Raw genomic sequence first — 26,150 nt, 5'->3', positions numbered from 1 at the left:
TGACCACATAAGACCAGAGCTAAGATCAATATAATCTTTTACTCTGCCGGTGATTCCTGCACATTTGACACGCATCATTGAATCGCAGAGCTAGCAAAAAATAAAGGGGCCTTAAGTTGAAGACGAAAGTGTACAGTTTTCTTAGAACAGACAAGGGCCATTATAAGAAAACAAAAAGAAAAAATAAATGAAATAAAATATCGAAAATACCTCAAAGTATATTTGGCACTGGGATCAAATTCAAAAATCACAAAGACACAAAACACAAAAAAGTAAAAGCGCGAGATCGCGAAAATTAAGCGAACGTAAGAGAGCACGAGAGAACAAATTTCTATCGACTGAGCGTGGCTTGTGCGACACTAACAGCTTTCAGCACGAACAAATACAATGTAAATCAAGCGAGACAGATAGAGAGTTACAGAAATAGCACCGAAAAAGTCTACCAGAAATTCAGCAGGTTCATAGAGAGCAGGTTACAGTTATAAAATAGAGCGAGGGAGATTGAGAGGGAGTAAAGGTGCAAGTTTAGAGAGCGTACGTTACACAAACAAAGCAAAGAGATTAAATAAATCTAATAGAAATGTAAAAATAACTATTAACACGTACCCGGTTACTGGGAGATCTATTTAAAGTTACTAGCGCAATTGTTAGGCCAATCTTTATAAATAAATACACACAGAACACTCGCACAAAATCACTGAAAAAGACAAAAACTCGGAGCTAAATCGAAATAGAATCACCTTAATGATTTTGTTTTGTTAAATATAAAATTTCGAAGGACTGGAATTTTTCATGTTAGTAACATGTTCCTTCCTTTCGGAACGATGAATAAAACAGTTTTTCGGAAACTTGGATGCGGATGCCAAAAATTATAGAGGTATTTCTAAATTGTCGGCAATTTGAACGTATTATTACTTCTTATTTGCAACATTTATGTTCCTGGCTTATTCACCGTATCAGTATGGTTTTGTTAAGCGAAGATCGACCACCACAAACCTTCTTAAATTGACATCTATTGTAATAAATGGATTTAAGAAAAATACAGGCTGGCATTGTGTATATGACTACATACCCTTCCCCCATATAATTTAAACATTTTTGAACTTGTGCGCAATGTACATATACATACATATATAGAAATATTAATATTAATTATCACTTTTTCTTCGTTTCAGTTTTACTCGCCAGTTAGGGATTATACAAATTTTTTTGTATTGTATTTCAAATTGCTTCAGAATATTAAAAAACACCTACATTGCGTTAAACAACCATTTGATTGGATAACCTTTCTTTGTAAGAGGGTTTTTTCTAAGACTATTCAAGTTTAAGATAAGCTCTTACTCTAACCAATTGCAAATCTAGCATACACTTACATTATTCGCTGTGCAAATCTCTACAATTGAAAATTTCCAGCTTATTAGAAGACGTGGTAGATTTTCGCAATTCTTATAAAAATTCGAGGACAAATTATTATACCCGTTACTTGTATAGTAAAAGGGTATACTAGATTCGTCGGAAAGTATGCAACAGGTAGAAGGAAACATTACTGACCTCATATTAGGCATATATTCTTGTCGATCTAGCCATCTCCGTCTGTACGTCTGTCTGTATGAACGCTGAAATCTCGGAAGCTGTAAAATCTAGAACAGAAGTTTGTTTCAGCGGGGTGCCAGCCCACAATCCTCGAAAATCTGTAGCGCCTACAGTTTTTAGGATAGAACAAAAATTTTAACTGAAATGTATTTGTCCATTTTCCACGCCCACTCTAACGCCTACAAACCGCCCAAAACTGTGGTGGTCACAGAAAATTTTGTTTGCTAAAATGCATCTGTCTCGTCAATACCTATCGATTGACCTAGAAAATGTTGCCACGCCCACCCTAACATCCACAAACGATTTAAACACTTAAATCTGTCTGCCAACCAAATAATATATACTGAAATATCCGGTAGGTGGCGCCTTGCACTATCGCTTTGCTGCTTATATATCTCAATTTCGATTTATCTTCCTAAAGCTAAGTAATGGGTATCTGGGAGGCAATTGTTTTTCTTTTAAGGGCTTTGACTACTTGTAGATCACGTCCTTGGAATATCGGAAATGGTGCTTAATAATTTTATTTATGACCAGCTTTGATGACATAAGAACTAGTTCTGAATTTCGAATTAAATTTTATCAAATCGGACGACTATATTATATAGCTGCCATAGGAACGACCGGAAAACTGGTGGGAAAGTAATATGAAACAAATTAAATCTTCAGTTTTTTTTTGACAAGAATTTTGGATTAAATTTTCTAAAACCAAATAGTTATTAAAAAAACGATCAGAAAAATAATTAAATATTTATTTTTAAAACAATTTTGTTTTGTAGATTTTAATCGTGTTTTCTTCTACTCTGATATGTTAGACGATGATGTTCAGAATGACGACTACAAAATGTTGCTGAAAAATGTGGTGTCAGGTTTCGAATAACATGGAACCGGTGTACAGGTGGTTGAATTGTAAGAAGGGCTATACTTCTTCTTCCTGTTTTATATTACGGGAATAACCAAACAAAGGTTGCCAGGAAGCTAGATAACAGGTAATAAGGCAGTTTTTACACAATCCTTAAATTAGGTAATCAACTCGGTTTACCTGATGTACCTTGAAATTGTCCCTAAAAGTTTTCCGCCATCCAAAAGGTTATATCCACCAAAAAATATAAGGTAAAAGGGGAAAAATGTGTTACAAAATAATAAAAAGTCATTGCAACGAAGACGTGAACGGTTGCTTAACATTGGTAGACGTCTCGCCGTGTGGTCACTTCTTTGACTGGTAGAATGTTTAATTCGCGATGTATTTTTTCGTTGCGAACGTACTACGGTGCCCCGGTGATTGTTGTCAAGATCTTCGACTGAAACCGCTGGACTATGCTATGCTACTGCTGGCATTTCCCCATAACTGGGAGCCGTACATCCATATACCGTACCAAGTTATATAGCAGGCTAAGGGGAGACCGAGCGTTAATAAGCCAACGAAGGCTGCTGGCTTTTAGCTTTAAATGTGTTTTTTTTGGTTTAAATGTGTCGGCACTATGTGCGTCTTCTGTCGAGGTGTACTCCTAGATATGTCACTTCGTTTGCTTGCGGGAGTAGAGTGTTGTTTAACGTAAGCAGCGGACAGTATTGCTAGTTCAGGGTGATCGTAACTTGCTTGCATTTTTGTTGGTTCACTTTAATTCTTGATCTTGACAGACTATCAAATGCTTGTGAGACATCTAAAAATAAGGCAGTACAGTTCTCTAGCTTTTCGTTCCGAATTTGTGATGTTATCCGTTTGACCTGCTCAATTGTTCCGTACTTTTCACAAATCCCAAATTGATGTGATAGGATTCCTTCCTGAAGTCTTAGTTATGTGTTTATCCGAGCCAATACTCATTTTTCAAAGTTTAGATAAGCATGAAAATAGGCTTATAGGGTTATTCGGCTTTTTTTTATCATTGTTATAGCTGACTTTTTCCTTCTCTTTGGATAGTGGCCAAGTTTTGCGATGGCGTTTGAAAGGATGGATATGGGAGCTCAATGATCATTTTGGAAGTTATGTGGTTACAGCCCGACAATTTTTTCGGATTCAGTTGATTTTTGATGATGTTAACGATTTCGTTTGGGCGAAACTCAATTGGCTCATTTTGAGAGCCACAGATGGCGATCTGTGGAACTGCCACTCCCGACGTAAGCGTCGTTTTTCGAGGACAAGCTGTTCGATTTGTAGATTTGTCTTCTTTTGATTGCAGGGTGCATTTATATCTTGAGGTGTTGAAGCTCGAGCTCCAGTGAATTAACAAAGATGGGTAAGTCGGATTTATCGCTGAGATAAGGACTTAGCTCAATGTGTGAGCTTATATACTTTTTGTGCTTAACTCAACTGGTTTTCTGTGAAGTCAATTTTAGTGATTGTTACAATGTTTCTGGTTGTCGGAGTAGAATAAAAAGGACTGGCGAGTGATCAGATGAATGATCCGAAGAGCTCTTATCAGAGTTTTAAAAAGTGTTTATGGTAGTCGCACAGTTTTTGGGTCTGCTGGCAGGTATGTTGTTGTGCCAGAAGAAATATAGTCGAGCTTGATCTTGGCTTTGATAATTGAATTTTAGAGCTACTTTCCTTTGGAGTTACGAAACGAGATCCCCAGTGTGTGTGATTGGTATTGTAGTCTCCTGCTGCTGCGAAGTGGGCTCCTAATGAGTTGAAAAACTGCATAAGCTAAGCACGTAGATATCCGTAGGAAAGTCATTATTTGGATTGTTGTGACACCAGCATTTGAATCAATAAATTTTGATTTCGCGTTATATCTTTCATAGTTGTTCGCACAAGCGACAAAAATTGATGCTACTAAGCCGGTTCTTGGTATGCAGATTGCAGAATTGAACTTTTTGAGGCAGCAGTAGCCAATCCTGATTTTAAAGCGATTCTAAAATTATTTTCAGAGTTCATTTGAACTTTTTGTCGAAGTTATCCTTGCCAATAAGCTTAATAATTTTGATAACAATAACATTGGAACTTTTTTCTCGTATATAAATAGAGACTTTGGCTTCCTTTTCTCGACGTCAGTAGATTCGGCCGCCTCAACCTCATAGGCGTGTGCCAAGATTTTAAATCGGTTCATGGGCGTTTCTATTGCAGCTAGGCTAGCATAGCCAAGGGTTATTTGGCGTTGAGAGTTCAGGGGACTCAGCATTCTTTTGATTTGGATGCCGGCAGAATATGTTCATAGGTTTTGTTCTCTTTTTTTCGGACAGCGCAGCGGCAGACGCAGAATAAACATAAAAAACATTTACCAGAATTCCGACCAATTCATAATCTCAAGAGCAGCACCTCCAGGCTGGCTTAGACGAAGCCGATCCCAATGTGCTCAAAATCCGCAAGTAATTTAAAGGTGCAAGTAATTTGAAGGTGGCAGAAGATGCTCGATCGCCAAATTCCACCGCTCGCTCTTAGAGAAAAAGATGTGAAAGAATTCGAGCCAGCTAACGATTAAGAAACACTGCCAATCGACAAAAATCGAGAACCAGAGCGCGATAGGGACGCTGTAGCGCGCGCAATATTCAGGTCGCATTCCATGAAGCGACGACGAGAGCAGTCGCAAAACACGGCTAATCATGTTATTTAGAGATCGATCGAGGGAAATCGAGGACCAAAAAGAGCACGCGACGCTGCAGCGCACGCAACCCCCAGGTCGAATTCGTAAGAGCGACGACGACAGCAAGTGCAAAATACTCCTGACCATGTTACCTGGAGATTGGTCAAGGCAAATCAAGCGCACACGAGACGCCGCTGCTGATAAGATCACTAGGAACAACCTCATTGCTAGGACACAGGAGTAAATGACCAATACACAGCATCATAGGACCACAAGACTTTAGCGAAGACTTCGCGAACAACAAGTTCAGGAAATGGCTGACAAGCGACTTCTCACATATAGGTCGGATTCACAAAATCGACAGGCGGAATCTTCAATACAGCAAAACTTTTGGAGAATGGACGAGAGGATCAACGGTAAAGCCAGCGACGGACGGTCGAGGTACGGGGAAGGAACCATATCTATGTTACATTAAGGACCGACTAAGTTTTGTACGTGCTGTGAAAAAACGTGGTTTCCATCTGAGGTACCTAATACTGTAAGCGTGCTTCTGCGCACCTTTGATTCGACCCATTTAATACAGGTTCACTTAAAAATAAAATTCGAATATTTCCATAGTTTCATGACGGAAACTATTCGACTCGCTCGGATCATTCAAGCTGAGCCATTCTTGGATAACACGAGCTATACAGAAAGCACAACACTTCCGTTGACGGTGATTGGCTCAATCAAATGGGAGCCGAAAAAGAGATACCTTTCATTGTAGATAAATTTGGACGAGAAGTTGTAAAAGAACTACATCGTCAACTATCTCGTTCTCAATCAAATGAACAGCAAGAAGGAGATTTAAATCCCGGAGGTCGTGAAACCTGGCTTTTATGCGTTTAGGCGACTCGGTTAATTATTTTTTATTGTTAAACTGGGCACAGACGGTATTGCACCCCTCATTGAGTTGCCTAAAAGCACCTGAGATATTTAGTAGGCTGTCTCGAGTCTGCTTCATAAAGCCGCTCATCTCAACCAACAATTCCTTGCAGGACCTACATGACCACATAAGACCAGAGCTAAGATCAATATAATCTTTTACTCTGCCGGTGATTCCTGCACATTTGACACGCATCATTGAATCGCAGAGCTAGCAAAAAATAAAGGGGCCTTAAGTTGAAGACGAAAGTGTAAAGTTTTCTTAGAACAGATAAGGGCCATTAAAAGAAAACAAAAAGAAAAATTAAATGAAATAAAATATCGAAAATACCTCAAAGTAAATTTGGCACTGGGATCAAATTCAAAAATCACAAAGGCACAAAACACAAAAAAGTAAAAGCGCGAGATCGCGAAAATTAAGCGAACGTAAGAGAGCACGAGAGAAAAAATTTCTATCGACTGAGCGTGGCTTGTGCGACACTAACAACTTTCAGCACGAACACATACAATGTAAATCAAGCGAGACAGATAGAGAGTTACAGAAATAGCACCGAAAAAGTCTACCAGAAATTCAGCAGGTTCATAGAGAGCAGGTTACAGTTATAAAATAGAGCGAGGGAGATTGAGAGGGAGTAAAGGTGCAAGTTTAGAGAGCGTACGTTACACAAACAAAGCAAAGAGATTAAACAAATCTAATAGAAATGTTAAAATAACTATTAACACGTACCCGGTTACTGGGAGATCTATTTAAAATTACTAGCGCAATTGTTAGGCCAATCTTTATAAATAAATACACACAGAACACTCGCACAAAATCACTGAAAAAGACAAAAACTCGGAGCTAAATCGAAATAGAATCACCTTAATGATTTTGTTTTGTTAAATATAAAATTTCGAAGGACTGGAATTTTTCATGTTATGCAACATGTTCCTTTCTTTCGGAACGATGAATAAAACAGTTTTTCGGAAACTTGGATGCGGATGCCAAAAATTATAGAGGTATTTCTAAATTGTCGGCAATTTGAACGTATTATGGCTTATTCACCGTATCAGTATGGTTTTGCTAAGCGAAGATCGACCACCACCAACCTTCTTAAATTGTAATAAATGGATTTAAGAAAAATACAGGCTGGCATTGTGTATATGACTACATACCCTTCCCCCATATAATTTAAACATTTTTGAACTTGTGCGCAATGTACATATACATACATATATAGAAATATTAATATTAATTATCACTTTTTCTTCGTTTCAGTTTTACTCGCCAGTGAGGGATTATACAAAAACTAAGAGTGCTGCACCAAACTTTGATGAATAAATTACGCTTATTGGGTTACTGTAATTAGAGTACAGAATACGTAGTTTCAAATTGCTTCAGAATATTAAAAAACACCTACATTGCGTTAAACAACCATTTGATTGGATAACCTTTCTTTGTAAGAGGGTTTTTTTCTAAGACTATTTAAGTTTAAGATAAGCTCTTACTCTAACCAATTGCAAATATAGCATACACTTACATTATTCGCTGTGCAAATCTCTACAATTGAAAATTTCCAGCTTATTAGAAGACGTGGTAGATTTTCGCAATTCTTATAAAAATTCGAGGACAAATTATTATACCCGTTACTTGTATAGTAAAAGGGTATACTAGATTCGTCGGAAAGTATGCAACAGGTAGAAGGAAACATTACTGACCTCATATTAGGCATATATTCTTGTCGATCTAGCCATCTCCGTCTGTACGTCTGTCTGTATGAACGCTGAAATCTCGGAAGCTGTAAAATCTAGAACAGAAGTTTGTTTCAGCGGGGTGCCAGCCCACAATCCTCGAAAATCTGTAGCGCCTACAGTTTTTAGGATAGAACAGAAATTTTAACTGAAATGTATTTGTCCATTTTCCACGCCCACTCTAATGCCTACAAACCGCCCAAAACTGTGGTGGTCACAGAAAATTTTGTTTGCTAAAATGTATCTGTCTCGTCAATACCTATCGATTGACCTAGAAAATGTTGCCACGCCCACCCTAACATCCACAAACGATGTAAACACTTAAATCTGCCTGCCAACCAAATAATATATACTGAAATATCCGGTAGGTGGCGCCTTGCACTATCGCTTTGCTGCTTATATATCTCAATTTCGATTTATCTTCCTTAAGCTAAGTAATGGGTATTTGGGAGGCACCTGTTTTTCTTTTAAGGGCTTTGACTACTTGTAGATCACGTCCTTGGAATGTCGGAAATGGTGCTTAATAATTTTATTTATGACCAACTCGGTTTACCTGATGTACCTTGAAATTGTCCCTAAAAGTTTTCCGCCATCCAAAAGGTTATATCCACCAAAAAATATAAGGTAAAAGGGAAAAAATGTGTTACAAAATAATAAAAAGTCATTGCAACGAAGACGTGAACGGTTGCTTAACCTTGGTAGACGTCTCGCCGTGTGGTCACTTCTTTGACTGGTAGAATGTTTAATTCGCGATGTATTTTTTCGTTGCGAACGTACTACGGTGCCCCGGTGATTGTTGTCAAGATCTTCGACTGAAACCGCTGGACTATGCTATGCTACTGCTGGCATTCCCCCATAACTGGGAGCCGTACATCCATATACCGTACCAAGTTATATAGCAGGCTAAGGGGAGACCGAGCGTTAATAAGCCAACGAAGGCTGCTGGCTTTTAGCTTTAAATGTGTTTTTTTTGGTTTAAATGTGTCGGCACTATGTGCGTCTTCTGTCGAGGTGTACTCCTAGATATGTCACTTCGTTTGCTTGCGGGAGTACAGTGTTGTTTAACGTAAGCAGCGGACAGTTTTGCTAGTTCAGGGTGATCGTAACTTGCTTGCATTTTTGTTGGTTCTTGATCTTGACAGACTATCAAATGCTTGTGAGACATCTAAAAATAAGGCAGTACAGTTCTCTAGCTTTTCGTTCAGAATTTGTGATGTTATCCGTTTGACCTGCTCAATTGTTCCGTACTTTTCACAAATCCCAAATTGATGTGATAGGATTCCTTCCTGAAGTCTTAGTTATGTGTTTATCCGAGCCAATACGCATTTTTCAAAGTTTAGATAAGCATGAAAGTAGGCTTATAGGGTTATTCGGCTTTTTTTTATCATTGCTATAGCAGACTTTTTCCTTCTCTTTGGATAGTGGCCAAGTTTTGCGATGGCGTTTGAAAGGATGGATATGGGAGCTCAATGATCATTTTTGAAGTTATGTGGTTACAGCCCGAAAATTTTTTCGGATTCAGTTGATTTTTGATGATGTTAACGATTTCGTTTGGGCGAAACTCAATTGGCTCATTTTGAGAGCCACAGATGGCGATCTGTGGAACTGCCACTCCCGACGTAAGCGTCGTTTTTCGAGGACAAGCTGTTCGATTTGTAGATTTGTCTTCTTTTGATTGCAGGGTGCATTTATATCTTGAGGTGTTGAAGCTCGAGCTCCAGTGAATTAACAAAGCTGGGTAGGTCGGATTTATCGCTGAGATAAGGACTTAGCTCAATGTGTGAGCTTATATACTTCTTGTGCTTAACTCAACTGGTTTTTTGTGAAGTCAATTTTAGTGATTGTTACAATGTTTCTGGTTGTCGGAGTAGAATAAAAAGGACTGGCGAGTGATCAGATGAATGATCCGAAGAGCTCTTATCAGAGTTTTAAAAAGTGTTTATGGTAGTCGCACAGTTTTTGGGTCTGCTGGCAGGTATGTTGTTGTGCCAGAAGAAATATAGTCGAGCTTGATTTTGGCTTTGATAATTGAATTTTAGAGCTACTTTCCTTTGGAGTTACGAAACGAGATCCCCAGTGTGTGTGATTGGTATTGTAGTCTCCTGCTGCTGCGAAGTGGGCTCCTAATGAGTTGAAAAACTGCATAAGCTAAGCACGTAGATATCCGTAGGAAAGTCATTATTTGGATTGTTGTGACACCAGCATTTGAATCAATAAATTTTGATTTCGCGTTATATCTTTCATAGTTGTTCGCACAAGCGACAAAAATTGATGCTACTAAGCCGGTTCTTGGTATGCAGATTGCAGAATTGAACTTTTTGAGGCAGCAGTAGCCAATCCTGATTTTAAAGCGATTCTAAAATTGATTTCAAAGTTCATTTGAACTTTTTGTCGAAGTTATCCTTGCCAATAAGCTTAATAATTTTGATAGCAATAACATTGGAACTTTTTTCTCGTATATAAATAGAGACTTTGGCTTCCTTTTCTCGACGTCAGTAGATTCAGCCGCCTCAACCTCATAGGCGTGTGCCAAGATTTTAAATCGGTTCATGGGCGTTTCTATTGCAGATAGGCTAGCATAGCCAAGGGTTATTTGGCGTTGAGAGTTCAGGGGACTCAGCATTCTTTTGATTTGGATGCCGGCAGAATATGTTCTTAGGTTTTGTTCTCTTTTTTTCGGACAGCGCAGCGGCAGACGCAGAATAAACATAAAAAACATTTACCAGAATTCCGACAAATTCATAATCTCAAGAGCAGCACCTCCAGGCTGGCTTAGACGAAGCCGATCCCAATGTGCTCAAAATCCGCAAGTAATTTAAAGGTGCAAGTAATTTGAAGGTGGCAGAAGATGCTCGATCGCCAAATTCCACCGCTCGCTCTCAGAGAAGAAGATGTGAAAGAATTCGAGCCAGCTAACGATTAAGAAACACTGCCAATCGACAAAAATCGAGAACCAGAGCGCGATAGGGACGCTGTAGCGCGCGCAATATTCAGGTCGCATTCCATGAAGCGACGACGAGAGCAGTCGCAAAACACGGCTAATCATGTTATTTAGAGATCGATCGAGGGAAATCGAGGACCAAAAAGAGCACGCGACGCTGCAGCGCACGCAACCCCCAGGTCGAATTCGTAAGAGCGACGACGACAGCAAGTGCAAAATACTCCTGACCATGTTACCTGGAGATTGGTCACGGCAAATCAAGCGCACACGAGACGCCGCTGCTGATAAGATCACTAGGAACAACCTCATTGCTAGGACACAGGAGTAAATGACCAATACACAGCATCATAGGACCACAAGACTTTAGCGAAGACTTCGCGAACAACAAGTTCAGGAAATGGCTGACAAGCGACTTCTCACATATAGGTCGGATTCACAAAATCGACAGGCGGAATCTTCAATACAGCAAAACTTTTGGAGAATGGACGAGAGGATCAACGGTAAAGCCAGCGACGGACGGTCGAGGTACGGGGAAGGAACCATATCTATGTTACATTAAGGACCGACTAAGTTTTGTACGTGCTGTGAAAAAACGTGGTTTCCATCTGAGGTACCTAATACTGTAAGCGTGCTTCTGCGCACCTTTGATTCGACCCATTTAATCCAGGTTCACTTAAAAATAGTTTCATGACGGAAACTATTCGACTCGCTCGGATCATTCAAGCTGAGCCATTCTTGGATAACACGAGCTATACAGAAAGCACAACACTTCCGTTGACGGTGATTGGCTCAATCAAATGGGAGCCGAAAAAGAGATACCTTTCATTGTAGATAAATTTGGACGAGAAGTTGTAAAAGAACTACATCGTCAACTATCTCGTTCTCAATCAAATGAACAGCAAGAAGGAGATTTAAATCCCGGAGGTCGTGAAACCTGGCTTTTATGCGTTTAGGAGACTCGGTTAATTATTTTTTATTGTTAAACTGGGCACAGACGGTATTGCACCCCTCATTGAGTTGCCTAAAAGCACCTGAGATATTTAGTAGGCTGTCTCGAGTCTGCTTCATAAAGCCGCTCATCTCAACCAACAATTCCTTGCAGGACCTACATGACCACATAAGACCAGAGCTAAGATCAATATAATCTTTTACTCTGCCGGTGATTCCTGCACATTTGACACGCATCATCGAATCGCAGAGCTAGCAAAAAATAAAGGGGCCTTAAGTTGAAGACGAAAGTGTACAGTTTTCTTAGAACAGACAAGGGCCATTATAAGAAAACAAAAAGAAAAATTAAATGAAATAAAATATTGAAAATACCTCAAAGTAAATTTGGCACTGGGATCAAATTCAAAAATCACAAAGGCACAAAACACAAAAAAGTAAAAGCGCGAGATCGCGAAAATTAAGCGAACGTAAGAGAGCACGAGAGAAAAAATTTCTATCGACTGAGCGTGGCTTGTGCGACACTAACAACTTTCAGCACGAACACATACAATGTAAATCAAGCGACACAGATAGAGAGTTACAGAAATAGCACCGAAAAAGTCTACCAGAAATTCAGCAGGTTCATAGAGAGCAGGTTACAGTTATAAAATAGAGCGAGGGAGATTGAGAGGGAGTAAAGGTGCAAGTTTAGAGAGCGTACGTTACACAAACAAAGCAAAGAGATTAAACAAATCTAATAGAAATGTTAAAATAACTATTAACACGTACCCGGTTACTGGGAGATCTATTTAAAATTACTAGCGCAATTGTTAGGCCAATCTTTATAAATAAACACTCGCACAAAATCACTGAAAAAGACAAAAACTCGGAGCTAAATCGAAATAGAATCACCTTAATGATTTTGTTTTGTTAAATATAAAATTTCGAAGGACTGGAATTTTTCATGTTATGCAACATGTTCCTTCCTTTCGGAACGATGAATAAAACAGTTTTTCGGAAACTTGGATGCGGATGCCAAAAATTATAGAGGTATTTCTAAATTGTCGGCAATTTGAACGTATTATTACTTCTTATTTGCAACATTTATGTTCCTGGCTTATTCACCGTATCAGCATGGTTTTGTTAAGCGAAGATCGACCACCACCAACCTTCTTAAATTGACAAATGGATTTAAGAAAAATACAGGCTGGCATTGTGTATATGACTACATACCCTTCCCCCATATAATTTAAACATTTTTGAACTTGTGCGCAATGTACATATACATACATATATAGAAATATTAATATTAATTATCACTTTTTCTTCGTTTCAGTTTTACTCGCCAGTGAGGGATTATACAAAAACTAAGAGGGCTGCACCAAACTTTGATGAATAAATTACGCTTATTGGGTTACTGTAATTAGAGTACAGAAAATGTAGTTTCAAATTGCTTCAGAATATTAAAAAACACCTACATTGCGTTAAACAACCATTTGATTGGATAACCTTTCTTTGTAAGAGGGTTTTTTCTAAGACTATTCAAGTTTAAGATAAGCTCTTACTCTAACCAATTGCAAATCTAGCATACACTTACATTATTCGCTGTGCAAATCTCTACAATTGAAGACGTGGTAGATTTTCGCAATTCTTATAAAAATTCGACGACAAATTATTATACCCGTTACTTGTATAGTAAAAGGGTATACTAGATTCGTCGGAAAGTATGTAACAGGTAGAAGGAATATATTCTTGTCGATCTAGCCATCTCCGTCTGTCTGTATGAACGCTGAAATCTCGGAAGCTGTAAAATCTAGAACAGAAGTTTGTTTCAGCGGGGTGCCAGCCCACAATCCTCGAAAATCTGTAGCGCCTACAGTTTTTAGGATAGAACAAAAATTTTAACTGAAATGTATTTGTCCATTTTCCACGCCCACTCTAACGCCTACAAACCGCCCAAAACTGTGGTGGTCACAGAAAATTTTGTTTGCTAAAATGTATCTGTCTCGTCAATACCTACCGATTGACCTAGAAAATGTTGCCACGCTCACCCTAACATCCACAAACGATTTAAACACTTAAATCTGTCTGCCAACCAAATAATATATACTGAAATATCCGGTAGGTGGCGCCTTGCACTATCGCTTTGCTGCTTATATATCTCAATTTCGATTTATCTTGCTAAAGCTAAGTAATGGGTATCTGGGAGGCACCTGTTTTTCTTTTAAGGGCTTTGACTACTTGTAGATCACGTCCTTGGAATGTCGGAAATGGTGCTTAATAATTTTATTTATGACCAGCTTTGATGACATAAGAACTAGTTCTGAATTTCGAATTAAATTTTATCAAAATCGGACGACTATATTATATAGCTGCCATAGGAACGACCGGAAAACTGGTGGGAAAATAATATGAAACAAATTAAATCTTCAGTGTCTTTTTGACAAGAATTTCGGATTCAATTTACTAAAACCAAATAGTTATTAAAAAAAAACGATCAGAAAAATAATTAAATATTTATTTTTAGAACTATTTTGTTTTGTAGATGTTAATCGTGTTTTCTTTTACTCTGAGATATAGAATATGTTAGACGATGATGTTCAGAATGACGACTATAAAATGTTGCTGAAAAATGTGGTGTCAGGTTTCGAGTAACATGGAACCGGTGTACAGGTGGTTGAATTGTAAGAAGGGCTATACTTCTTCTTCCTCTTTTATATTACGGGAATAACCAAACAAAGGTTGCCAGGAAGCTAGATAACAGGTAATAAGGCAGTTTTTACACAATCCTTAAATTAGGTAATCAACTCGGTTTACCTGATGTACCTTGAAATTGTCCCTGAAAGTTTCCCGCCATCCAAAAGGTTATATCCACCAAAAAATATAAGGTAAAAGGGAAAAAATGTGTTACAAAATAATAAAAAGTCATTGCAACGAAGACGTGAACGGTTGCTTAACCTTGGTTGACGTCTCGCCGTGTGGTCACTTCTTTGACTGGTAGAATGTTTAATTCGCGATGTATTTTTTCGTTGCGATTTTACGGTGCCCCGGTGATTGTTGTCAAGATCTTCGACTGAAACCGCTGGACTATGCTATGCTACTGCTGGCATTCCCCCATAACTGGGAGCCGTACATCCATATACCGTACCAAGCTATATAGCAGGCTAAGGGGAGACCGAGCGTTAATAAGCCAACGAAGGCTGCTGGCTTTTAGCTTTAAATGTGTTTTTTTTTGGTTTAAATGTGTCGGCACTATGTGCGTCTTCTGTCGAGGTGTACTCCTAGATATGTCACTTCGTTTGCTTGCGGGAGTAGAGTGTTGTTTAACGTAAGCAGCGGACAGTATTGCTAGTTCAGGGTGATCGTAACTTGCTTGCATTTTTGTTGGTTCATTTTAATTCTTGATCTTGACAGACTATCAAATGCTTGTGAGACATCTAAAAATAAGGCAGTACAGTTCTCTAGCTCTCTTGTGATTTCTGAACTCTTGTGAGTTCTCTTGTGATGTTATCCGTTTGACCTGTTCAATTGTTACGTACTTTTCACAAATCCCAAATTGATGTGATAGGATTCTTTCCTGAAGTCTTAGTTATGTGTTTATCCGAGCCAATACGCATTTTTCAAAGTTTAGATAAGCATGAAAATAGGCTTATAGGGTTATTCGGCTTTTTTTTATCATTGTTATAGCTGACTTTTTCCTTCTCTTTGGATAGTGGCCAAGTTTTGCGATGGCGTTTGAAAGGATGGATATGGGAGCTCAATGATCATTTTGGAAGTTATGTGGTTACAGCCCGACAGTTTTTTCGGATTCAGTTGATTTTTGATGATGTTAACGATTTCGTTTGGGCGAAACTCAATTGGCTCATTTTGAGAGCCACAGATGGCGATCTGTGGAACTGCCACTCCCGACGTAAGCGTCGTTTTTCGAGGACGAGCTGTTCGATTTGTAGATTTGTCTTCTTTTGATTGCAGTGTGCATTTATATCTTGAGGTGTTGAAGCTCGAGCTCCAGTGAATTAACAAAGCTGGGTAGGTCGGATTTATCGCTGAGCTAAGGACTTAGCTCAATGTGTGAGCTAATATACTTCTTGTGCTTAACTCAACTGGTTTTTTGTGAAATCAATTTTAGTGATTGTTACAATGTTTCTGGTTGTCGGAGTAGAATAAAAAGGACTGGCGAGTGATCAGATGAATGATCCGAAGAGCTCTTATCAGAGTTTTAAAAAGTGTTTATGGTAGTCGCACAGTTTTTGGGTCTGCTGGCAGGTATGTTGTTGTGCCAGAAGAAATATAGTCGAGCTTGATTTTGGCTTTGATAATTGAATTTTAGAGCTACTTTCCTTTGGAGTTACGAAACGAGATCCCCAGTGTGTGTGATTGGTATTGTAGTCTCCTGCTGCTGTGAATGAGTTGAAAAACTGCATAAGCTAAGCACGTAGATATCCGTAGGAAAGTCATTATTTGGATTGTTGTGACACCAGCATTTGAATCAATAAATTTTGATTTCGCGTTATATCTTTCATAGTTGTTCGCACACGCGACAAAAATTGATGCTACTAAGCCGGTTCTTGGTATGCAGATTGCAGAATTGAACTTTTTGAGGCAGCAGTAGCCAATCCTGATTTTAAAGCGATTCTAAAATTGATTTCAAAGTTCATTTGAACTTTTTGTCGAAGTTATCCTTGCCAATAAGCTTAATAATTTTGATAGCAATAACATTGGAACTTTTTTCTCGTATATAAATAGAGACTTTGGCTTCCTTTTCTCGACGTCAGTAGATTCAGCCGCCTCAACCTCATAGGCGTGTGCCAAGATTTTAAATCGGTTCATGGGCGTTTCTATTGCAGATAGGCTAGCATAGCCAAGGGTTATTTGGCGTTGAGAGTTCAGGGGACTCAGCATTCTTTTGATTTGGATGCCGGCAGAATATGTTCTTAGGTTTTGTTCTCTTTTTTTCGGACAGCGCAGCGGCAGACGCAGAATAAACATAAAAAACATTTACCAGAATTCCGACAAATTCATAATCTCAAGAGCAGCACCTCCAGGCTGGCTTAGACGAAGCCGATCCCAATGTGCTCAAAATCCGCAAGTAATTTAAAGGTGCAAGTAATTTGAAGGTGGCAGAAGATGCTCGATCGCCAAATTCCACCGCTCGCTCTCAGAGAAGAAGATGTGAAAGAATTCGAGCCAGCTAACGATTAAGAAACACTGCCAATCGACAAAAATCGAGAACCAGAGCGCGATAGGGACGCTGTAGCGCGCGCAATATTCAGGTCGCATTCCATGAAGCGACGACGAGAGCAGTCGCAAAACACGGCTAATCATGTTATTTAGAGATCGATCGAGGGAAATCGAGGACCAAAAAGAGCACGCGACGCTGCAGCGCACGCAACCCCCAGGTCGAATTCGTAAGAGCGACGACGACAGCAAGTGCAAAATACTCCTGACCATGTTACCTGGAGATTGGTCACGGCAAATCAAGCGCACACGAGACGCCGCTGCTGATAAGATCACTAGGAACAACCTCATTGCTAGGACACAGGAGTAAATGACCAATACACAGCATCATAGGACCACAAGACTTTAGCGAAGACTTCGCGAACAACAAGTTCAGGAAATGGCTGACAAGCGACTTCTCACATATAGGTCGGATTCACAAAATCGACAGGCGGAATCTTCAATACAGCAAAACTTTTGGAGAATGGACGAGAGGATCAACGGTAAAGCCAGCGACGGACGGTCGAGGTACGGGGAAGGAACCATATCTATGTTACATTAAGGACCGACTAAGTTTTGTACGTGCTGTGAAAAAACGTGGTTTCCATCTGAGGTACCTAATACTGTAAGCGTGCTTCTGCGCACCTTTGATTCGACCCATTTAATCCAGGTTCACTTAAAAATAGTTTCATGACGGAAACTATTCGACTCGCTCGGATCATTCAAGCTGAGCCATTCTTGGATAACACGAGCTATACAGAAAGCACAACACTTCCGTTGACGGTGATTGGCTCAATCAAATGGGAGCCGAAAAAGAGATACCTTTCATTGTAGATAAATTTGGACGAGAAGTTGTAAAAGAACTACATCGTCAACTATCTCGTTCTCAATCAAATGAACAGCAAGAAGGAGATTTAAATCCCGGAGGTCGTGAAACCTGGCTTTTATGCGTTTAGGAGACTCGGTTAATTATTTTTTATTGTTAAACTGGGCACAGACGGTATTGCACCCCTCATTGAGTTGCCTAAAAGCACCTGAGATATTTAGTAGGCTGTCTCGAGTCTGCTTCATAAAGCCGCTCATCTCAACCAACAATTCCTTGCAGGACCTACATGACCACATAAGACCAGAGCTAAGATCAATATAATCTTTTACTCTGCCGGTGATTCCTGCACATTTGACACGCATCATCGAATCGCAGAGCTAGCAAAAAATAAAGGGGCCTTAAGTTGAAGACGAAAGTGTACAGTTTTCTTAGAACAGACAAGGGCCATTATAAGAAAACAAAAAGAAAAATTAAATGAAATAAAATATTGAAAATACCTCAAAGTAAATTTGGCACTGGGATCAAATTCAAAAATCACAAAGGCACAAAACACAAAAAAGTAAAAGCGCGAGATCGCGAAAATTAAGCGAACGTAAGAGAGCACGAGAGAAAAAATTTCTATCGACTGAGCGTGGCTTGTGCGACACTAACAACTTTCAGCACGAACACATACAATGTAAATCAAGCGACACAGATAGAGAGTTACAGAAATAGCACCGAAAAAGTCTACCAGAAATTCAGCAGGTTCATAGAGAGCAGGTTACAGTTATAAAATAGAGCGAGGGAGATTGAGAGGGAGTAAAGGTGCAAGTTTAGAGAGCGTACGTTACACAAACAAAGCAAAGAGATTAAACAAATCTAATAGAAATGTTAAAATAACTATTAACACGTACCCGGTTACTGGGAGATCTATTTAAAATTACTAGCGCAATTGTTAGGCCAATCTTTATAAATAAACACTCGCACAAAATCACTGAAAAAGACAAAAACTCGGAGCTAAATCGAAATAGAATCACCTTAATGATTTTGTTTTGTTAAATATAAAATTTCGAAGGACTGGAATTTTTCATGTTATGCAACATGTTCCTTCCTTTCGGAACGATGAATAAAACAGTTTTTCGGAAACTTGGATGCGGATGCCAAAAATTATAGAGGTATTTCTAAATTGTCGGCAATTTGAACGTATTATTACTTCTTATTTGCAACATTTATGTTCCTGGCTTATTCACCGTATCAGCATGGTTTTGTTAAGCGAAGATCGACCACCACCAACCTTCTTAAATTGACAAATGGATTTAAGAAAAATACAGGCTGGCATTGTGTATATGACTACATACCCTTCCCCCATATAATTTAAACATTTTTGAACTTGTGCGCAATGTACATATACATACATATATAGAAATATTAATATTAATTATCACTTTTTCTTCGTTTCAGTTTTACTCGCCAGTGAGGGATTATACAAAAACTAAGAGGGCTGCACCAAACTTTGATGAATAAATTACGCTTATTGGGTTACTGTAATTAGAGTACAGAAAATGTAGTTTCAAATTGCTTCAGAATATTAAAAAACACCTACATTGCGTTAAACAACCATTTGATTGGATAACCTTTCTTTGTAAGAGGGTTTTTTCTAAGACTATTCAAGTTTAAGATAAGCTCTTACTCTAACCAATTGCAAATCTAGCATACACTTACATTATTCGCTGTGCAAATCTCTACAATTGAAGACGTGGTAGATTTTCGCAATTCTTATAAAAATTCGACGACAAATTATTATACCCGTTACTTGTATAGTAAAAGGGTATACTAGATTCGTCGGAAAGTATGTAACAGGTAGAAGGAATATATTCTTGTCGATCTAGCCATCTCCGTCTGTCTGTATGAACGCTGAAATCTCGGAAGCTGTAAAATCTAGAACAGAAGTTTGTTTCAGCGGGGTGCCAGCCCACAATCCTCGAAAATCTGTAGCGCCTACAGTTTTTAGGATAGAACAAAAATTTTAACTGAAATGTATTTGTCCATTTTCCACGCCCACTCTAACGCCTACAAACCGCCCAAAACTGTGGTGGTCACAGAAAATTTTGTTTGCTAAAATGTATCTGTCTCGTCAATACCTACCGATTGACCTAGAAAATGTTGCCACGCTCACCCTAACATCCACAAACGATTTAAACACTTAAATCTGTCTGCCAACCAAATAATATATACTGAAATATCCGGTAGGTGGCGCCTTGCACTATCGCTTTGCTGCTTATATATCTCAATTTCGATTTATCTTGCTAAAGCTAAGTAATGGGTATCTGGGAGGCACCTGTTTTTCTTTTAAGGGCTTTGACTACTTGTAGATCACGTCCTTGGAATGTCGGAAATGGTGCTTAATAATTTTATTTATGACCAGCTTTGATGACATAAGAACTAGTTCTGAATTTCGAATTAAATTTTATCAAAATCGGACGACTATATTATATAGCTGCCATAGGAACGACCGGAAAACTGGTGGGAAAATAATATGAAACAAATTAAATCTTCAGTGTCCTTTTGACAAGAATTTCGGATTCAATTTACTAAAACCAAATAGTTATTAAAAAAAACGATCAGAAAAATAATTAAATATTTATTTTTAGAACTATTTTGTTTTGTAGATGTTAATCGTGTTTTCTTTTACTCTGAGATATAGAATATGTTAGACGATGATGTTCAGAATGACGACTATAAAATGTTGCTGAAAAATGTGGTGTCAGGTTTCGAGTAACATGGAACCGGTGTACAGGTGGTTGAATTGTAAGAAGGGCTATACTTCTTCTTCCTCTTTTATGTTACGGGAATAACCAAACAAAGGTTGCCAGGAAGCTAGATAACAGGTAATAAGGCAGTTTTTACACAATCCTTAAATTAGGTAATCAACTCGGTTTACCTGATGTACCTTGAAATTGTCCCTGAAAGTTTCCCGCCATCCAAAAGGTTATATCCACCAAAAAATATAAGGTAAAAGGGAAAAAATGTGTTACAAAATAATAAAAAGTCATTGCAACGAAGACGTGAACGGTTGCTTAACCTTGGTTGACGTCTCGCCGTGTGGTCACTTCTTTGACTGGTAGAATGTTTAATTCGCGATGTATTTTTTCGTTGCGATTTTACGGTGCCCCGGTGATTGTTGTCAAGATCTTCGACTGAAACCGCTGGACTATGCTATGCTACTGCTGGCATTCCCCCATAACTGGGAGCCGTACATCCATATACCGTACCAAGCTATATAGCAGGCTAAGGGGAGACCGAGCGTTAATAAGCCAACGAAGGCTGCTGGCTTTTAGCTTTAAATGTGTTTTTTTTTGGTTTAAATGTGTCGGCACTATGTGCGTCTTCTGTCGAGGTGTACTCCTAGATATGTCACTTCGTTTGCTTGCGGGAGTAGAGTGTTGTTTAACGTAAGCAGCGGACAGTATTGCTAGTTCAGGGTGATCGTAACTTGCTTGCATTTTTGTTGGTTCATTTTAATTCTTGATCTTGACAGACTATCAAATGCTTGTGAGACATCTAAAAATAAGGCAGTACAGTTCTCTAGCTCTCTTGTGATTTCTGAACTCTAGTGAGTTCTCTTGTGATGTTATCCGTTTGACCTGTTCAATTGTTACGTACTTTTCACAAATCCCAAATTGATGTGATAGGATTCTTTCCTGAAGTCTTAGTTATGTGTTTATCCGAGCCAATACGCATTTTTCAAAGTTTAGATAAGCATGAAAATAGGCTTATAGGGTTATTCGGCTTTTTTTTTATCATTGTTATAGCTGACTTTTTCCTTCTCTTTGGATAGTGGCCAAGTTTTGCGATGGCGTTTGAAAGGATGGATATGGGAGCTCAATGATCATTTTGGAAGTTATGTGGTTACAGCCCGACAGTTTTTTCGGATTCAGTTGATTTTTGATGATGTTAACGATTTCGTTTGGGCGAAACTCAATTGGCTCATTTTGAGAGCCACAGATGGCGATCTGTGGAACTGCCACTCCCGACGTAAGCGTCGTTTTTCGAGGACGAGCTGTTCGATTTGTAGATTTGTCTTCTTTTGATTGCAGTGTGCATTTATATCTTGAGGTGTTGAAGCTCGAGCTCCAGTGAATTAACAAAGCTGGGTAGGTCGGATTTATCGCTGAGCTAAGGACTTAGCTCAATGTGTGAGCTAATATACTTCTTGTGCTTAACTCAACTGGTTTTTTGTGAAATCAATTTTAGTGATTGTTACAATGTTTCTGGTTGTCGGAGTAGAATAAAAAGGACTGGCGAGTGATCAGATGAATGATCCGAAGAGCTCTTATCAGAGTTTTAAAAAGTGTTTATGGTAGTCGCACAGTTTTTGGGTCTGCTGGCAGGTATGTTGTTGTGCCAGAAGAAATATAGTCGAGCTTGATTTTGGCTTTGATAATTGAATTTTAGAGCTACTTTCCTTTGGAGTTACGAAACGAGATCCCCAGTGTGTGTGATTGGTATTGTAGTCTCCTGCTGCTGTGAATGAGTTGAAAAACTGCATAAGCTAAGCACGTAGATATCCGTAGGAAAGTCATTATTTGGATTGTTGTGACACCAGCATTTGAATCAATAAATTTTGATTTCGCGTTATATCTTTCATAGTTGTTCGCACACGCGACAAAAATTGATGCTACTAAGCCGGTTCTTGGTATGCAGATTGCAGAATTGAACTTTTTGAGGCAGCAGTAGCCAATCCTGATTTTAAAGCGATTCTAAAATTGATTTCAAAGTTCATTTGAACTTTTTGTCGAAGTTATCCTTGCCAATAAGCTTAATAATTTTGATAGCAATAACATTGGAACTTTTTTCTCGTATATAAATAGAGACTTTGGCTTCCTTTTCTCGACGTCAGTAGATTCAGCCGCCTCAACCTCATAGGCGTGTGCCAAGATTTTAAATCGGTTCATGGGCGTTTCTATTGCAGATAGGCTAGCATAGCCAAGGGTTATTTGGCGTTGAGAGTTCAGGGGACTCAGCATTCTTTTGATTTGGATGCCGGCAGAATATGTTCTTAGGTTTTGTTCTCTTTTTTTCGGACCGCGCAGCGGCAGACGCAGAATAAACATAAAAAACATTTACCAGAATTCCGACCAATTCATAATCTCAAGAGCAGCACCTCCAGGCTGGCTTAGACGAAGCCGATCCCAATGTGCTCAAAATCCGCAAGTAATTTAAAGGTGCAAGTAATTTGAAGGTGGCAGAAGATGCTCGATCGCCAAATTCCACCGCTCGCTCTCAGAGAAGAAGATGTGAAAGAATTCGAGCCAGCTAACGATTAAGAAACACTGCCAATCGACAAAAATCGAGAGCCAGAGCGCGATAGGGACGCTGTAGCGCGCGCAATATTCAGGTCGCATTCCATGAAGCGACGACGAGAGCAGTCGCAAAACACGGCTAATCATGTTATTTAGAGATCGATCGAGGGAAATCGAGGACCAAAAAGAGCACGCGACGCTGCAGCGCACGCAACCCGCAGGTCGAATTCGTAAGAGCGACGACGACAGCAAGTGCAAAATACTCCTGACCATGTTACCTGGAGATTGGTCAAGGCAAATCAAGTGCACACGAGACGCCGCTGCTGATAAGATCACTAGGAACAACCTCATTGCTAGGACACAGGAGTAAATGACCAATACACAGCATCATAGGACCACAAGACTTTAGCGAAGACTTCGCGAACAACAAGTTCAGGAAATGGCTGACAAGCGACTTCTCACATATAGGTCGGATTCACAAAATCGACAGGCGGAATCTTCAATACAGCAAAACTTTTGGAGAATGGACGAGAGGATCAACGGTAAAGCCAGCGACGGACGGTCGAGGTACGGGGAAGGAACCATATCTATGTTACATTAAGGACGGACTAAGTTTTGTACGTGCTGTGAAAAAACCTGGTTTCCATCTGAGGTACCTAATACTGTAAGCGTGCTTCTGCGCACCTTTGATTCGACCCATTTAATCCAGGTTCACTTAAAAATAGTTTCATGACGGAAACTATTCGACTCGCTCGGATCATTCAAGCTGAGCCATTCTTGGATAACACGAGCTATACAGAAAGCACAACACTTCCGTTGACGGTGATTGGCTCAATCAAATGGGAGCCGAAAAAGAGATACCTTTCATTGTAGATAAATTTGGACGAGAAGTTGTAAAAGAACTACATCGTCAACTATCTCGTTCTCAATCAAATGAACAGCAAGAAGGAGATTTAAATCCCGGAGGTCGTGAAACCTGGCTTTTATGCGTTTAGGAGACTCGGTTAATTATTTTTTATTGTTAAACTGGGCACAGACGGTATTGCACCCCTCATTGAGTTGCCTAAAAGCACCTGAGATATTTAGTAGGCTGTCTCGAGTCTGCTTCATAAAGCCGCTCATCTCAACCAACAATTCCTTGCAGGACCTACATGACCACATAAGACCAGAGCTAAGATCAATATAATCTTTTACTCTGCCGGTGATTCCTGCACATTTGACACGCATCATCGAATCGCAGAGCTAGCAAAAAATAAAGGGGCCTTAAGTTGAAGACGAAAGTGTACAGTTTTCTTAGAACAGACAAGGGCCATTATAAGAAAACAAAAAGAAAAATTAAATGAAATAAAATATTGAAAATACCTCAAAGTAAATTTGGCACTGGGATCAAATTCAAAAATCACAAAGGCACAAAACACAAAAAAGTAAAAGCGCGAGATCGCGAAAATTAAGCGAACGTAAGTGAGCACGAGAGAAAAAATTTCTATCGACTGAGCGTGGCTTGTGCGACACTAACAACTTTCAGCACGAACACATACAATGTAAATCAAGCGACACAGATAGAGAGTTACAGAAATAGCACCGACAAAGTCTACCAGAAATTCAGCAGGTTCATAGAGAGCAGGTTACAGTTATAAAATAGAGCGAGGGAGATTGAGAGGGAGTAAAGGTGCAAGTTTAGAGAGCGTACGTTACACAAACAAAGCAAAGAGATTAAACAAACCTAATAGAAATGTTAAAATAACTATTAACACGTACCCGGTTACTGGGAGATCTATTTAAAATTACTAGCGCAATTGTTAGGCCAATCTTTATAAATAAATACACACAGAACACTTGCACAAAATCACTGAAAAAGACAAAAACTCGGAGCTAAATCGAAATAGAATCACCTTAATGATTTTGTTTTGTTAAATATAAAATTTCGAAGGACTGGAATTTTTCATGTTATGCAACATGTTCCTTCCTTTCGGAACGATGAATAAAACAGTTTTTCGGAAACTTGGATGCGGATGCCAAAAATTATAGAGGTATTTCTAAATTGTCGGCAATTTGAACGTATTATTACTTCTTATTTGCAATATTTATGTTCCTGGCTTATTCACCGTATCAGCATGGTTTTGTTAAGCGAAGATCGACCACCACCAACCTTCTTAAATTGACATCTATTGTAATAAATGGATTTAAGAAAAATACAGGCTGGCATTGTGTATATGACTACATACCCTTCCCCCATATAATTTAAACATTTTTGAACTTGTGCGCAATGTACATATACATACATATATAGAAATATTAATATTAATTATCACTTTTTCTTCGTTTCAGTTTTACTCGCCAGTGAGGGATTATACAAAAACTAAGACTGCTGCACCAAATTTTGATGAATAAATTACGCTTATTGGGTTACTGTAATTAGAGTACAGAAAATGTAGTTTCAAATTGCTTCAGAATATTAAAAAACACCTACATTGCGTTAAACAACCATTTGATTGGATAACCTTTCTTTGTAAGAGGGTTTTTTCTAAGACTATTTAAGTTTAAGATAAGCTCTTACTCTAACCAGTTGCAAATCTAGCATACACTTACATTATTCGCTGTGCAAATCTCTACAATTGAAGACGTGGTAGATTTTCGCAATTCTTATAAAAATTCGAGGACAAATTATTATACCCGTTACTTGTATAGTAAAAGGGTATACTAGATTCGTCGGAAAGTATGTAACAGGTAGATGGAATATATTCTTGTCGATCTAGCCATCTCCGTCTGTCTGTATGAACGCTGAAATCTCGGAAGCTGTAAAATCTAGAACAGAAGTTTGTTTCAGCGGGGTGCCAGCCCACAATCCTCGAAAATCTGTAGCGCCTACAGTTTTTAGGATAGAACAAAAATTTTAACTGAAATGTATTTGTCCATTTTCCACGCCCACTCTAACGCCTACAAACCGCCCAAAACTGTGGTGGTCACAGAAAATTTTGTTTGCTAAAATGTATCTGTCTCGTCAATACCTACCGATTGACCTAGAAAATGTTGCCACGCTCACCCTAACATCCACAAACGGTTAACACTTAAATCTGTCTGCCAACCAAATAATATATACTGAAATATCCGGTAGGTGGCGCCTTGCACTATCGCTTTGCTGCTTATATATCTCAATTTCGATTTATCTTGCTAAAGCTAAGTAATGG

At 38.9% G+C, this 26,150-nt stretch overlaps 1 long non-coding RNA gene across 4 annotated transcripts in view; it reads left to right on the top strand.

Annotated features, from left to right (window-relative positions):
* Positions 1-25,449, top strand: part of LOC122818531 (uncharacterized) — a 40,772-nt gene extending 15,323 nt beyond the window's left edge. For 3 of the 4 annotated variants that reach the window (XR_007764612.1, XR_007764611.1, XR_007764610.1), the window contains exons 2-5: positions 7,297-7,477; positions 12,974-13,154; positions 19,121-19,301; positions 25,291-25,449. This is a non-coding gene — a long non-coding RNA (uncharacterized LOC122818531). Of the gene's footprint in view, positions 1-1,219; positions 1,294-7,296; positions 7,478-12,973; positions 13,155-19,120; positions 19,302-25,290 lie in introns of those variants that run through there. The other variant, XR_007764609.1, reaches the window with a different exon arrangement.
* Positions 25,450-26,150: the final 701 nt, after the last annotated feature.

Source organism: Drosophila biarmipes, chromosome 3R (assembly GCF_025231255.1).
Source record: "Drosophila biarmipes strain raj3 chromosome 3R, RU_DBia_V1.1, whole genome shotgun sequence".
In the NCBI taxonomy this organism is placed as follows: domain Eukaryota; kingdom Metazoa; phylum Arthropoda; class Insecta; order Diptera; family Drosophilidae; genus Drosophila; species Drosophila biarmipes.
Note: the sequence above shows the minus strand (reverse complement) of the source record. Positions and strands in the feature narration are given on the sequence as shown.